This window comes from Chiloscyllium punctatum, unplaced genomic scaffold (assembly GCF_047496795.1).
Source record: "Chiloscyllium punctatum isolate Juve2018m unplaced genomic scaffold, sChiPun1.3 scaffold_1257, whole genome shotgun sequence".
Classification (NCBI taxonomy): Eukaryota; Metazoa; Chordata; class Chondrichthyes; order Orectolobiformes; family Hemiscylliidae; genus Chiloscyllium; species Chiloscyllium punctatum.
The window spans coordinates 25,049-37,219 of record NW_027310991.1 but is presented as its reverse complement, the minus strand read 5'-3'; the positions used below and the strand labels follow the sequence as shown (position 1 = coordinate 37,219).

General features: G+C 53.2%; 1 long non-coding RNA gene across 1 annotated transcript; it reads right to left on the bottom strand.

Moving 5' to 3' along the window:
* Window positions 1-372: 372 nt before the first annotated feature.
* LOC140474905 (uncharacterized) lies at window positions 373-11,856 on the bottom strand. Its single transcript, XR_011959518.1, has 3 exons — window positions 11,723-11,856; window positions 11,503-11,557; window positions 373-424 (listed from the first exon to the last, which is right to left on the bottom strand). It is a non-coding gene; the product is annotated as an uncharacterized lncRNA (long non-coding RNA).
* Between the last annotated feature and the right edge of the window lie 315 nt (window positions 11,857-12,171).

Here is a 12,171-nt window from a genome sequence, read left to right as displayed (position 1 = left end):
AGTGAGGGAGTGAGGGAGTGAGGGAGGAGGGAGTGAGGGAGGAGGGAGTGAGGGAGGAGGGAGTGAGGGAGTGAGGGACTGGATCAAACACACTCACCGTCACACTCGGGATTGTCCGGATTGAGGGAGTGAGGGACTGAGGGAGTGAGGGACTGAGGGAGTGAGGGATGAGGGACTGGATCAAACACACTCACCGTCACACTCGGGATTGTCCGGATTGAGGGAGTGAGGGAGGAGGGAGTGAGGGGAGGGAGTGGAGTGAGGGAGTGAGGGAGGAGGGAGTGAGGGAGTGAGGGACTGAGGGAGTGAGGGAGTGAGGGAGTGAGGGAGGAGGGAGTGAGGGAGTGAGGGGACTGGATCAAACACACTCACCGTCACACTCGGGATTGTCCGGATTGAGATTCAGCGGAAAATCATGGGAAACCTGGAAAATCCCAAATCCCCAAACATTAGACACGGGAACATCCCAGAGACACGGGAACACACCGGGAACATCCCAGAGACACAGGACCACACGGGAACATCCCAGAGACACGGGAACACACGGGACCGCACGGGAACATCCCAGAGACACGGGACCACATGGGAACATCCCAGAGACACGGGACCACACGGGACCACACGGGAACATCCCAGAGACACGGGACCACACGGGACCACACGGGAACATCCCAGAGACACGGGACCGCACGGGAACATCCCAGAGACACGGGAGCACACGGGAACATCCCAGAGACACGGGACCGCACGGGAACATCCCAGAGACACGGGACCGCACGGGAACATCCCAGAGACACGGGACCACACGGGACCACACTGGAACATCCCAGAGACACGGGACCACACGGGAACATCCCAGAGACACGGGAACACACGGGACCGCACGGGAACATCCCAGAGACACGGGACCACACGGGAACACACGGGACCACACGGGAACACACGGGAACATCCCAGAGACACGGGACCGCACGGGAACATCCCAGAGACACGGGACCACACGGGAACATCCCAGAGACACGGGAACACACGGGACCGCACGGGAACATCCCAGAGACACGGGACCACACGGGAACACACGGGAACATCCCAGAGACACGGGACCACACGGGAACACACGGGAACATCCCAGAGACACGGGACCGCACGGGAACATCCCAGAGACACGGGACAACACGGGACCACACGGGAACATCCCAGAGACACGGGACCACACGGGAACATCCCAGAGATACGGGACCACACGGGAACATCCCAGAGACACGGGACCACACGGGAACATCCCAGAGACACGGGAACACACGGGACCGCACGGGAACATCCCAGAGACACGGGACCACACGGGAACACACGGGAACATCCCAGAGATATGGGACCACACAGGAACATCCCAGAGACACGGGACCACACGGGAACACACGGGAACATCCCAGAGATACGGGACCGCACGGGAACATCCCAGAGACACGGGACCGCACGGGAACATCCCAGAGACACGGGACCGCACGGGAACACACGGGAACATCCCAGAGATACGGGACCACACGGGAACATCCCAGAGACACGGGAACACACGGGAACATCCCAGAGACACGGGACCGCACGGGAACACACGGGACCACACGGGACCGCACGGGAACATCCCAGAGACACGGGACCGCACGGGAACATCCCAGAGACACGGGACCGCACGGGACCACACGGGACCGCACAGGAACATCCCAGAGACACGGGACCACATGGGAACATCCCAGAGACACGGGACCGCACGGGAACATCCCAGAGACACGGGACCACACGGGAACATCCCAGAGACACGGGACCACACGGGACCGCACGGGAACATCCCAGAGACACGGGACCGCACGGGACCATCCCAGAGACACGGGACCGCACGGGAACATCCCAGAGACACGGGACCGCACGGGAACATCCCAGAGACACGGGACCGCACGGGAACATCCCAGAGGCACGGGACCGCACGAGAACATCCCAGAGACACAGGACCACACGGGAACATCCCAGAGACACGGGACCGCACGGGAACATCCCAGAGACACGGGACCACACGGGACCACACTGGAACATCCCAGAGACACGGAACCACACGGGAACATCCCAGAGACACGGGACCGCACGGGAACATCCCAGAGACACGGGACCACACGGGAACATCCCAGAGACACGGGACCGCACGGGAACATCCCAGAGACACGGGACCACACGGGAACATCCCAGAGACACGGGACCACATGGGACCGCACGGGAACATCCCAGAGACACGGGACCGCACGGGAACATCCCAGAGACACGGGACCACACGGGACCACACGGGAACATCCCAGAGACACGGGACCACACGGGACCGCACGGGAACATCCCAGAGACACGGGACCACACGGGACCGCACGGGAACATCCCAGAGACACGGGACCACATGGGAACATCCCAGAGACACGGGACCGCACGGGAACATCCCAGAGGCACGGGACCACACGGGAACATCCCAGAGACACGGGACCACACGGGACCACACGGGAACATCCCAGAGACACGGGACCGCACGGGACCATCCCAGAGACACGGGACCGCACGGGAACATCCCAGAGACACGGGACCGCACGGGAACATCCCAGAGACACGGGACCACACGGGAACATCCCAGAGACACGGGACCGCACGGGAACATCCCAGAGACACGGGACCGCACGGGAACATCCCAGAGACACAGGACCGCACGGGAACATCCCAGAGACACGGGACCGCACGTGAACACACGGGAACATCCCAGAGACACAGGACCACACGGGAACATCCCAGAGACACGGGACCGCACGGGAACATCCCAGAGATACGGGACCGCACGGGACCACACGGTACCACACGGGACCACACGGGACCACACGGGACCGCACGGGACCGCACGGTACCACACGGTACCGCACGGGACCACACGGGACCGCACGGTACCGCACGGGACCACACGGGACCAACCGGGACCGCACGGGACCGCACGATACCAGGGGACGATCCTCAATCAGATACCAGTCTGTAACTCCCTCCCCGGGGTATCTGTTACTCTGTATATAAACCCCACCCCGAACCCCTCGATTAGATTCCAGTCTGTAACTCCCTCCCCGGGGTATCTGTTATTCTGTATATAAACCTCACCCCGAACCCCCCGATTAGATTCCAGTCTGTAACTCCCTCCCCGGGGTATCTGTTATTCTGTATATAAACCCCACCCCGAACCCCTAGATTAGATTCCAGTCTGTAACTCCCTCCCCCGGGGTATCTGTTATTCTGTATATAAACCCCACCCCGATCCCCTCGATTAGATTCCAGTCTGTAACTCCCTCCCCGGGGTATCTGTTATTCTGGATATAAACCTCACCCCGAACCCCTCGATTAGATTCCAGTCTGTAACTCCCTCCCCGGGGTATCTGTTATTCTGTATATAAACCCCACCCCGAACCCCTCGATTAGATTCCAGTCTGTAACTCCCTCCCGGGGTATCTGTTATTCTGTATATAAACCCCACCCCGAACCCCTCGATTAGATTCCAGTCTGTAACTCCCTCCCCGGGGTATCTGTTATTCTGTATATAAACCCCACCCCGAACCCCTCGATTAGATTCCAGTCTGTAACTCCCTCCCCGGGGTATCTGTTATTCTGTGTATAAACCCCACCCTGAACCCCTCGATTAGATTCCAGTCTGTAACTCCCTCCCTGGGGTATCTGTTATTCTGTATATAAACCCCACCCCGAGCCCCTCGATTAGATTCCAGTCTGTAACTCCCTCCCCCGGGGTATCTGTTATTCTGTATATAAACCCCACCCCGAACCCCTCGATTAGATTCCAGTCTGTAACTCCCTCCCCGGGGTATCTGTTATTCTGTATATAAACCCCACCCCGAACCCCTCGATTAGATTCCAGTCTGTAACTCCCTCCCCGGGGTATCTGTTATTTTGTATATAAACCCCACCCCGAACCCCTCGATTATTCCAGTCTGTAACTCCCTCCCCGGGGTATCTGTTATTCTGTATATAAACCCCACCCCGAACCCCTCGATTAGATTCCAGTCTGTAACTCCCTCCCCGGGGTATCTGTTATTCTGTATATAAACCCCACCCCGAACCCCTCGATTAGATTCCAGTCTGTAACTCCCTCCCCGGGGTATCTGTTATTCTGTATATAAACCCCACCCCGAACCCCTCGATTAGATTCCAGTCTGTAACTCCCTCCCGGGGTATCTGTTATTCTGTATATAAACCCCACCCTGAACACCTCGATTAGATTCCAGTCTGTAACTCTCTCCCCCGGGGTATCTGTTATTCTGTATATAAACCCCACCCTGAAACCCTCGATTAGATTCCAGTCTGTAACTCCCTCCCGGGGTATCTGTTATTCTGTATATAAACCCCACCCCGAACCCCTCGATTAGATTCCAGTCTGTAACTCCCTCCCTGGGGTATCTGTTATTCTGTATATAAACCCCACCCCGAACCCCTCGATTAGATTCCAGTCTGTAACTCCCTCCCCCGGGGTATCTGTTATTCTGTATATAAACCCCACCCCGAACCCCTCGATTAGATTCCAGTCTGTAACTCCCTCCCGGGGTATCTGTTATTCTGTATATAAACCCCACCCCGAACCCCTCGATTAGATTCCAGTCTGTAACTCCCTCCCCGGGGTATCTGTTATTCTGTATATAAACCCCACCCCGAACCCCTCGATTAGTTTCCAGTCTGTAACTCCCTCCCGGGGTATCTGTTATTCTGTATATAAACCCGACCCCGAACCCCTCGATTAGATTCCAGTCTGTAACTCCCTCCCGGGGTATCTGTTATTCTGTATATAAACCCCACCCCGAACCCCTCGATTAGATTCCAGTCTGTAACACTCTCCCCGGGGTATCTGTTATTCTGTATATAAACCCCACCCCGAAACCCTCGATTAGATTCCAGTCTGTAACTCCCTCCCCGGGGTATCTGTTATTCTGTATATAAACCCCACCCCGAACCCCTCGATTAGATTCCAGTCTGTAACACTCTCCCCGGGGTATCTGTTATTCTGTATATAAACCCCACCCCGAAACCCTCGATTAGATTCCAGTCGGTAACTCCCTCCCCGGGGTATCTGTTATTCTGTATATAAACCCCACCCCGAACCCCTCGATTAGATTCCAGTCGGTAACTCCCTCCCCGGGGTATCTGTTATTCTGTATATAAACCCCACCCCGAACCCCTCGATTAGATTCCAGTCTGTAACTCTCTCCCCCATGGTATCTGTTATTCTGTATATAAACCCCACCCCGAACCCCTCGATTAGATTCCAGTCTGTAACTCCCTCCCGGGGTATCTGTTATTCTGTATATAAACCCCACCCCGAACCCCTCGATTAGATTCCAGTCTGTAACTCCCTCCCCGGGGTATCTGTTATTCTGTATATAAACCCCCCCTAACCCCTCGATTAGATTCCAGTCCGTAACTCCCTCCCTGGGGTATCTGTTATTCTGTATATAAACCCCACCCTGAACCCCTCAATTAGATTCCAGTCTGTAACTCCCTCCCCGGGGTATCTGTTATTCTGTATATAAACCCCACCCCGAACCCCTCGATTAGATTCCAGTCCGTAACTCCCTCCCGGGGTATCTGTTATTCTGTATATAAACCCCACCCCGAATCCCTCGATTAGATTCCAGTCTGTAACTCCCTCCCCGGGGTATCTGTTATTCTGTATATAAACCCCACCCCGAACCCCTCGATTAGATTCCAGTCTGTAACTCCCTCCCGGGGTATCTGTTATTCTGTATATAAACCCCACCCCGAACCCCTCGATTAGATTCCAGTCTGTAACTCCCTCCCCGGTGTATCTGTTATTCTGTATATAAACCCCACCCCGAATCCCTCGATTAGATTCCAGTCTGTAACTCCCTCCCCGGGGTATCTGTTATTCTGTATATAAACCCCACCCCGAATCCCTCGATTAGATTCCAGTCTGTAACTCCCTCCCCGGGGTATCAGTTATTCTGTATATAAACCCCACCCTGAACCCCTCGATTAGATTCCAGTCTGTAACTCCCTCCCCGGGGTATCTGTTATTCTGTGTATAAACCCCACCCCGAACCCCTCGATTAGATTCCAGTCTGTAACTCCCTCCCCGGGGTATCTGTTATTCTGTATATAAACCCCCCCGAACCCCTCGATTAGATTCCAGTCTGTAACTCCCTCCCCGGGGTATCTGTTATTCTGTATAAAAACCCCACCCCGAACCCCTCGATTAGATTCCTGTCTATAACTCCCTCCCGGGGTATCTGTTATTCTGTATATAAACCCCACCCTGAACCCCTCGATTAGATTCCAGTCTGTAACTCCCTCCCCGGGGTATCTGTTATTCTGTATATAAACCCCACCCCGAACCCCTCGATTAGATTCCAGTCTTTAACTCCCTCCCCGGGGTATCTGTTATTCTGTATATAAACCCCACCCCGAACCCCTCAATTAGATTCCAGTCTGTAACTCCCTCCCCGGGGTATCTGTTATTCTGTATATAAACCCCACCCTGAACCCCTCGATTAGATTCTAGTCAGTCACTCCTCCCCGGGGTATCTGTTATTCTGTATATAAACCCCACCCCGAACCCCTCGATTAGATTCCAGTCTGTAACGCCCTCCCCGGGGTATCTGTTATTCTGTATATAAACCCCACCCTGAACACCCTCGATTAGATTCCAGTCTGTAACTCCCTCCCGGGGTATCTGTTATTCTGTATATAAACCCCACCCCGAACCCCTCGATTAGATTCCAGTCTGTTACTCCCTCCCCGGGGTATCTGTTATTCTGTATATAAACCCCACCCCGAACCCCTCGATTAGATTCCAGTCTGTTACTCCCTCCCCGGGGTATCTGTTATTCTGTATATAAACCCCACCCCGAACCCCTCGATTAGATTCCAGTCTGTTACTCCCTCCCCGGGGTATCTGTTATTCTGTATATAAACCCCACCCCGAACCCCTCGATTAGATTCCAGTCTGTAACTTCCTCCCCGGGGTATCTGTTATTCTGTATATAAACCCCACCCTGAACCCCTCGATTAGATTCCAGTCTGTAACTCCCTCCCCGGGGTATCTGTTATTCTGTATATAAACCCCACCCTGAACCCCTCGATTAGATTCCAGTCTGTAACTCCCTCCCCGGGGTATCTGTTATTCTGTATATAAACCCCACCCTGAACCCCTCGATTAGATTCCAGTCTGTAACTCCCTCCCGGGGTATCTGTTCTTCTGTATATAAACCCCACCCCGAACCCCTCGATCAGATTCCAGTCTGTAACTCCCTCCCCGGGGTATCTGTTATTCTGTATATAAACCCCACCCTGAACCCCTCGATTACATTCCAGTCTGTAACTCCCTCCCGGGGGTACCTGTTATTCTGTATATAAACCCCACCCGAGCCCCTCGATTAGATTCCAGTCTGTAACTCCCTCCCCGGGGTATCTGTTATTCTGTAAATAAACCCCACCCCGAACCTCTCGATTAGATTCCAGTCTGTAACTCCCTCCCCGGGGTATCTGTTATTCTGTAAATAAACCCCACCCCGAACCTCTCGATTAGATTCCAGTCTGTAACTCCCTCCCCGGGGTATCTGTTATTCTGTATATAACCCCCCCCCCGAACCCCTCGATTAGATTCCAGTCTGTAACTCCCTCCCAGGGGTATCTGTTATTCTGTATATAAACCCCACCCCGAACCCCTCGATTAGATTCCAGTCTGTAACTTCCTCCCCGGGGTATCTGTTATTCTGTATATAAACCCCACCCTGAACCCCTCGATTAGATTCCAGTCTGTAACTCCCTCCCCGGGGTATCTGTTATTCTGTGTATAAACCCCACCCTGAACCCCTCGATTAGATTCCAGTCTGTAACTCCCTCCCCGGGGTATCTGTTATTCTGTATATAAACCCCACCCTGAACCCCTCGATTAGATTCCAGTCTGTAACTCCCTCCCCCGGGGGTATCTGTTATTCTGAATATAAACCCCACCCCAAACCCCTCGATTAGATTCCAGTCTGTAACTCCCTCCCCCGGGGTATCTGTTATTCTGTATATAAACCCCACCCCCGAACCCCTCGATTAGATTCCAGTCTGTAACTCCCTCCCGGGGTATCTGTTATTCTGTATATAAACCCCACCCTGAACCCCTCGATTAGATTCCAGTCTGTAACTCCCTCCCCGGGGTATCTGTTATTCTGGATATAAACCCCACCCTGAACCCCTCGATTAGATTCCAGTCTGTAACTCCCTCCCCGGGGTATCTGTTATTCTGTATATAAACCCCACCCTGAACCCCTCGATTAGATTCCAGTCTGTAACTCCCTCCCCCGGGGTACCTGTTATTCTGTATATAAACCCCACCCGAGCCCCTCGATTAGATTCCAGTCTGTAACTCCCTCCCCGGGGTATCTGTTATTCTGTATATAACCCCCCCCCCCGAACCCCTCGATTAGATTCCAGTCTGTAACTCCCTCCCAGGGGTATCTGTTATTCTGTATATAAACCCCACCCCGAACCCCTCGATTAGATTCCAGTCTGTAACTTCCTCCCCGGGGTATCTGTTATTCTGTATATAAACCCCACCCTGAACCCCTCGATTAGATTCCAGTCTGTAACTCCCTCCCCGGGGTATCTGTTATTCTGTATATAAACCCCACCCTGAACCCCTCGATTAGATTCCAGTCTGTAACTCCCTCCCCGGGGTATCTGTTATTCTGTATATAAACCCCACCCCGAACCCCTCGATTAGATTCCAGTCTGTAACTCCCTCCCCCGGGGGTATCTGTTATTCTGTATATAAACCCCACCCCAAACCCCTCGATTAGATTCCAGTCTGTAACTCCCTCCCCCGGGGTACCTGTTATTCTGTATATAAACCCCACCCCGAACCCCTCGATTAGATTCCAGTCTGTAACTCCCTCCCCGGGGTATCTGTTATTCTGTATATAAACCCCACCCCGAACCCCTCGATTAGATTCCAGTCTGTAACTCCCTCCCGGGGTATCTGTTATTCTGTATATAAACCCCACCCCGAACCCCTCGATTAGATTCCAGTCTGTAACTCCCTCCCCGGTGTATCTGTTATTCTGTATATAAACCCCACCCCGAATCCCTCGATTAGATTCCAGTCTGTAACTCCCTCCCCGGGGTATCTGTTATTCTGTATATAAATCCCACCCCGAATCCCTCGATTAGATTCCAGTCTGTAACTCCCTCCCCGGGGTATCAGTTATTCTGTATATAAACCCCACCCTGAACCCCTCGATTAGATTCCAGTCTGTAACTCCCTCCCCGGGGTATCTGTTATTCTGTATATAAACCCCCCCGAATCCCTCGATTAGATTCCTGTCTATAACTCCCTCCCGGGGTATCTGTTATTCTGTATATAAACCCCACCCCGAACCCCTCGATTAGATTCCAGTCTGTAACTCCCTCCCGGGGTATCTGTTATTCTGTATATAAACCCCACCCCGAACGCCTCGATTAGATTCCAGTCTGTAACTCCCTCCCCGGGGTATCTGTTATTCTGTATATAAACCCCACCCTGAACCCCTCGATTAGATTCCAGTCTGTAACTCCCTCCCCGGGGTATCTGTTATTCTGTATAAAAACCCCACCCCGAACCCCTCGATTAGATTCCTGTCTATAACTCCCTCCCGGGGTATCTGTTATTCTGTATATAAACCCCACCCTGAACCCCTCGATTAGATTCCAGTCTGTAACTCCCTCCCCGGGGTATCTGTTATTCTGTATATAAACCCCACCCCGAACCCCTCGATTAGATTCCAGTCTTTAACTCCCTCCCCGGGGTATCTGTTATTCTGTATATAAACCCCACCCCGAACCCCTCAATTAGATTCCAGTCTGTAACTCCCTCCCCGGGGTATCTGTTATTCTGTATATAAACCCCACCCTGAACCCCTCGATTAGATTCTAGTCAGTCACTCCTCCCCGGGGTATCTGTTATTCTGTATATAAACCCCACCCCGAACCCCTCGATTAGATTCCAGTCTGTAACGCCCTCCCCGGGGTATCTGTTATTCTGTATATAAACCCCACCCTGAACACCCTCGATTAGATTCCAGTCTGTAACTCCCTCCCGGGGTATCTGTTATTCTGTATATAAACCCCACCCCGAACCCCTCGATTAGATTCCAGTCTGTTACTCCCTCCCCGGGGTATCTGTTATTCTGTATATAAACCCCACCCCGAACCCCTCGATTAGATTCCAGTCTGTTACTCCCTCCCCGGGGTATCTGTTATTCTGTATATAAACCCCACCCCGAACCCCTCGATTAGATTCCAGTCTGTTACTCCCTCCCCGGGGTATCTGTTATTCTGTATATAAACCCCACCCTGAACCCCTCGATTAGATTCCAGTCTGTAACTCCCTCCCCGGGGTATCTGTTATTCTGTATATAAACCCCACCCCGAACCCCTCGATTAGATTCCAGTCTGTAACTTCCTCCCCGGGGTATCTGTTATTCTGTATATAAACCCCACCCTGAACCCCTCGATTAGATTCCAGTCTGTAACTCCCTCCCCGGGGTATCTGTTATTCTGTATATAAACCCGACCCCGTACCCCTCGATTAGATTCCAGTCTGTAACTCCCTCCCGGGGTATCTGTTATTCTGTATATAAACCCCACCCCGAACCCCTCGATTAGATTCCAGTCTGTTACTCCCTCCCCGGGGTATCTGTTATTCTGTATATAAACCCCACCCTGAACCCCTCGATTAGATTCCAGTCTGTAACTCCCTCCCCGGGGTATCTGTTATTCTGTATATAAACCCCACCCCGAACCCCTCGATTAGATTCCAGTCTGTAACTTCCTCCCCGGGGTATCTGTTATTCTGTATATAAACCCCACCCTGAACCCCTCGATTAGATTCCAGTCTGTAACTCCCTCCCCGGGGTATCTGTTATTCTGTATATAAACCCCACCCTGAACCCCTCGATTAGATTCCAGTCTGTAACTCCCTCCCCGGGGTATCTGTTATTCTGTATATAAACCCCACCCTGAACCCCTCGATTAGATTCCAGTCTGTAACTCCCTCCCCCGGGGTACCTGTTATTCTGTATATAAACCCCACCCGAGCCCCTCGATTAGATTCCAGTCTGTAACTCCCTCCCCGGGGTATCTGTTATTCTGTATATAACCCCCCCCCCCGAACCCCTCGATTAGATTCCAGTCTGTAACTCCCTCCCGGGGTATCTGTTATTCTGTATATAAACCCCACCTGAACCCCTCGATTAGATTCCAGTCTGTAACTCCCTCCCCCGGGGTATCTGTTATTCTGTATATAAACCCCACCCCAAACCCCTCGATTAGATTCCAGTCTGTAACTCCCTCCCCCGGGGGTATCTGTTATTCTGGTTATAATCCCCTCGATTCGGTTCTGGTCTGTTCAAGTGTGTTCCCACCTCACTCTCTGATTTCTCTCACCTCGTAATCCGGTGGCACCTTTGCTCCGAATCCGAAGGCCGGGAATTTCTTGTCACTGGGAGAGGAAGAGGATCGTTAAAGGGGTCGGGTTAGTGGGTTTTACCCTGGTTCTGAAACACTGCCTGGCTCCCACCTCCCCCTCCCCAGACCCTGCACCCCCCCCACCCCACACCCCCCACACCCCCCCCACCCCACCCCCACCCCCCACCCATGCTCCTACCTGTCGTAATCCTGGCAAATCTCTCCCACGGCCCGCAAAGCCTTCACGTACTCATTGGGTTCCCTGTGGCCAATGTAGTGGAGCGACTGGCTGTTCCTGGGGTCTCCATTTGACGCCGTGAAGTCAATTGCAACCTGGGGGTAACGGTGGAGAGTGGGGGGGGGGGGTTAGGCAGTTCACTGAGAGATCACTGGCATGTGCCCAGCACTCAGCCCACGCTCAGAGCACTGACACAACTTGCTGAGAGTTCCATCCTGTCAACATTACACCGAGGGTTCACTTGTCACGCCTCCTCAAGGTGCGGGACACGAGGGGGCTGGAGGTCTTCAAGCAAACATTTTGGGAAAGCAAACCTTAGCAGGACTTATCCACTTAATGGGAAGGTCCGAGGGAGTGTTACTGAACAAAGAGACCTTGGAGTGTAGGTTCATAGCTCCTTGAAAGTGGAG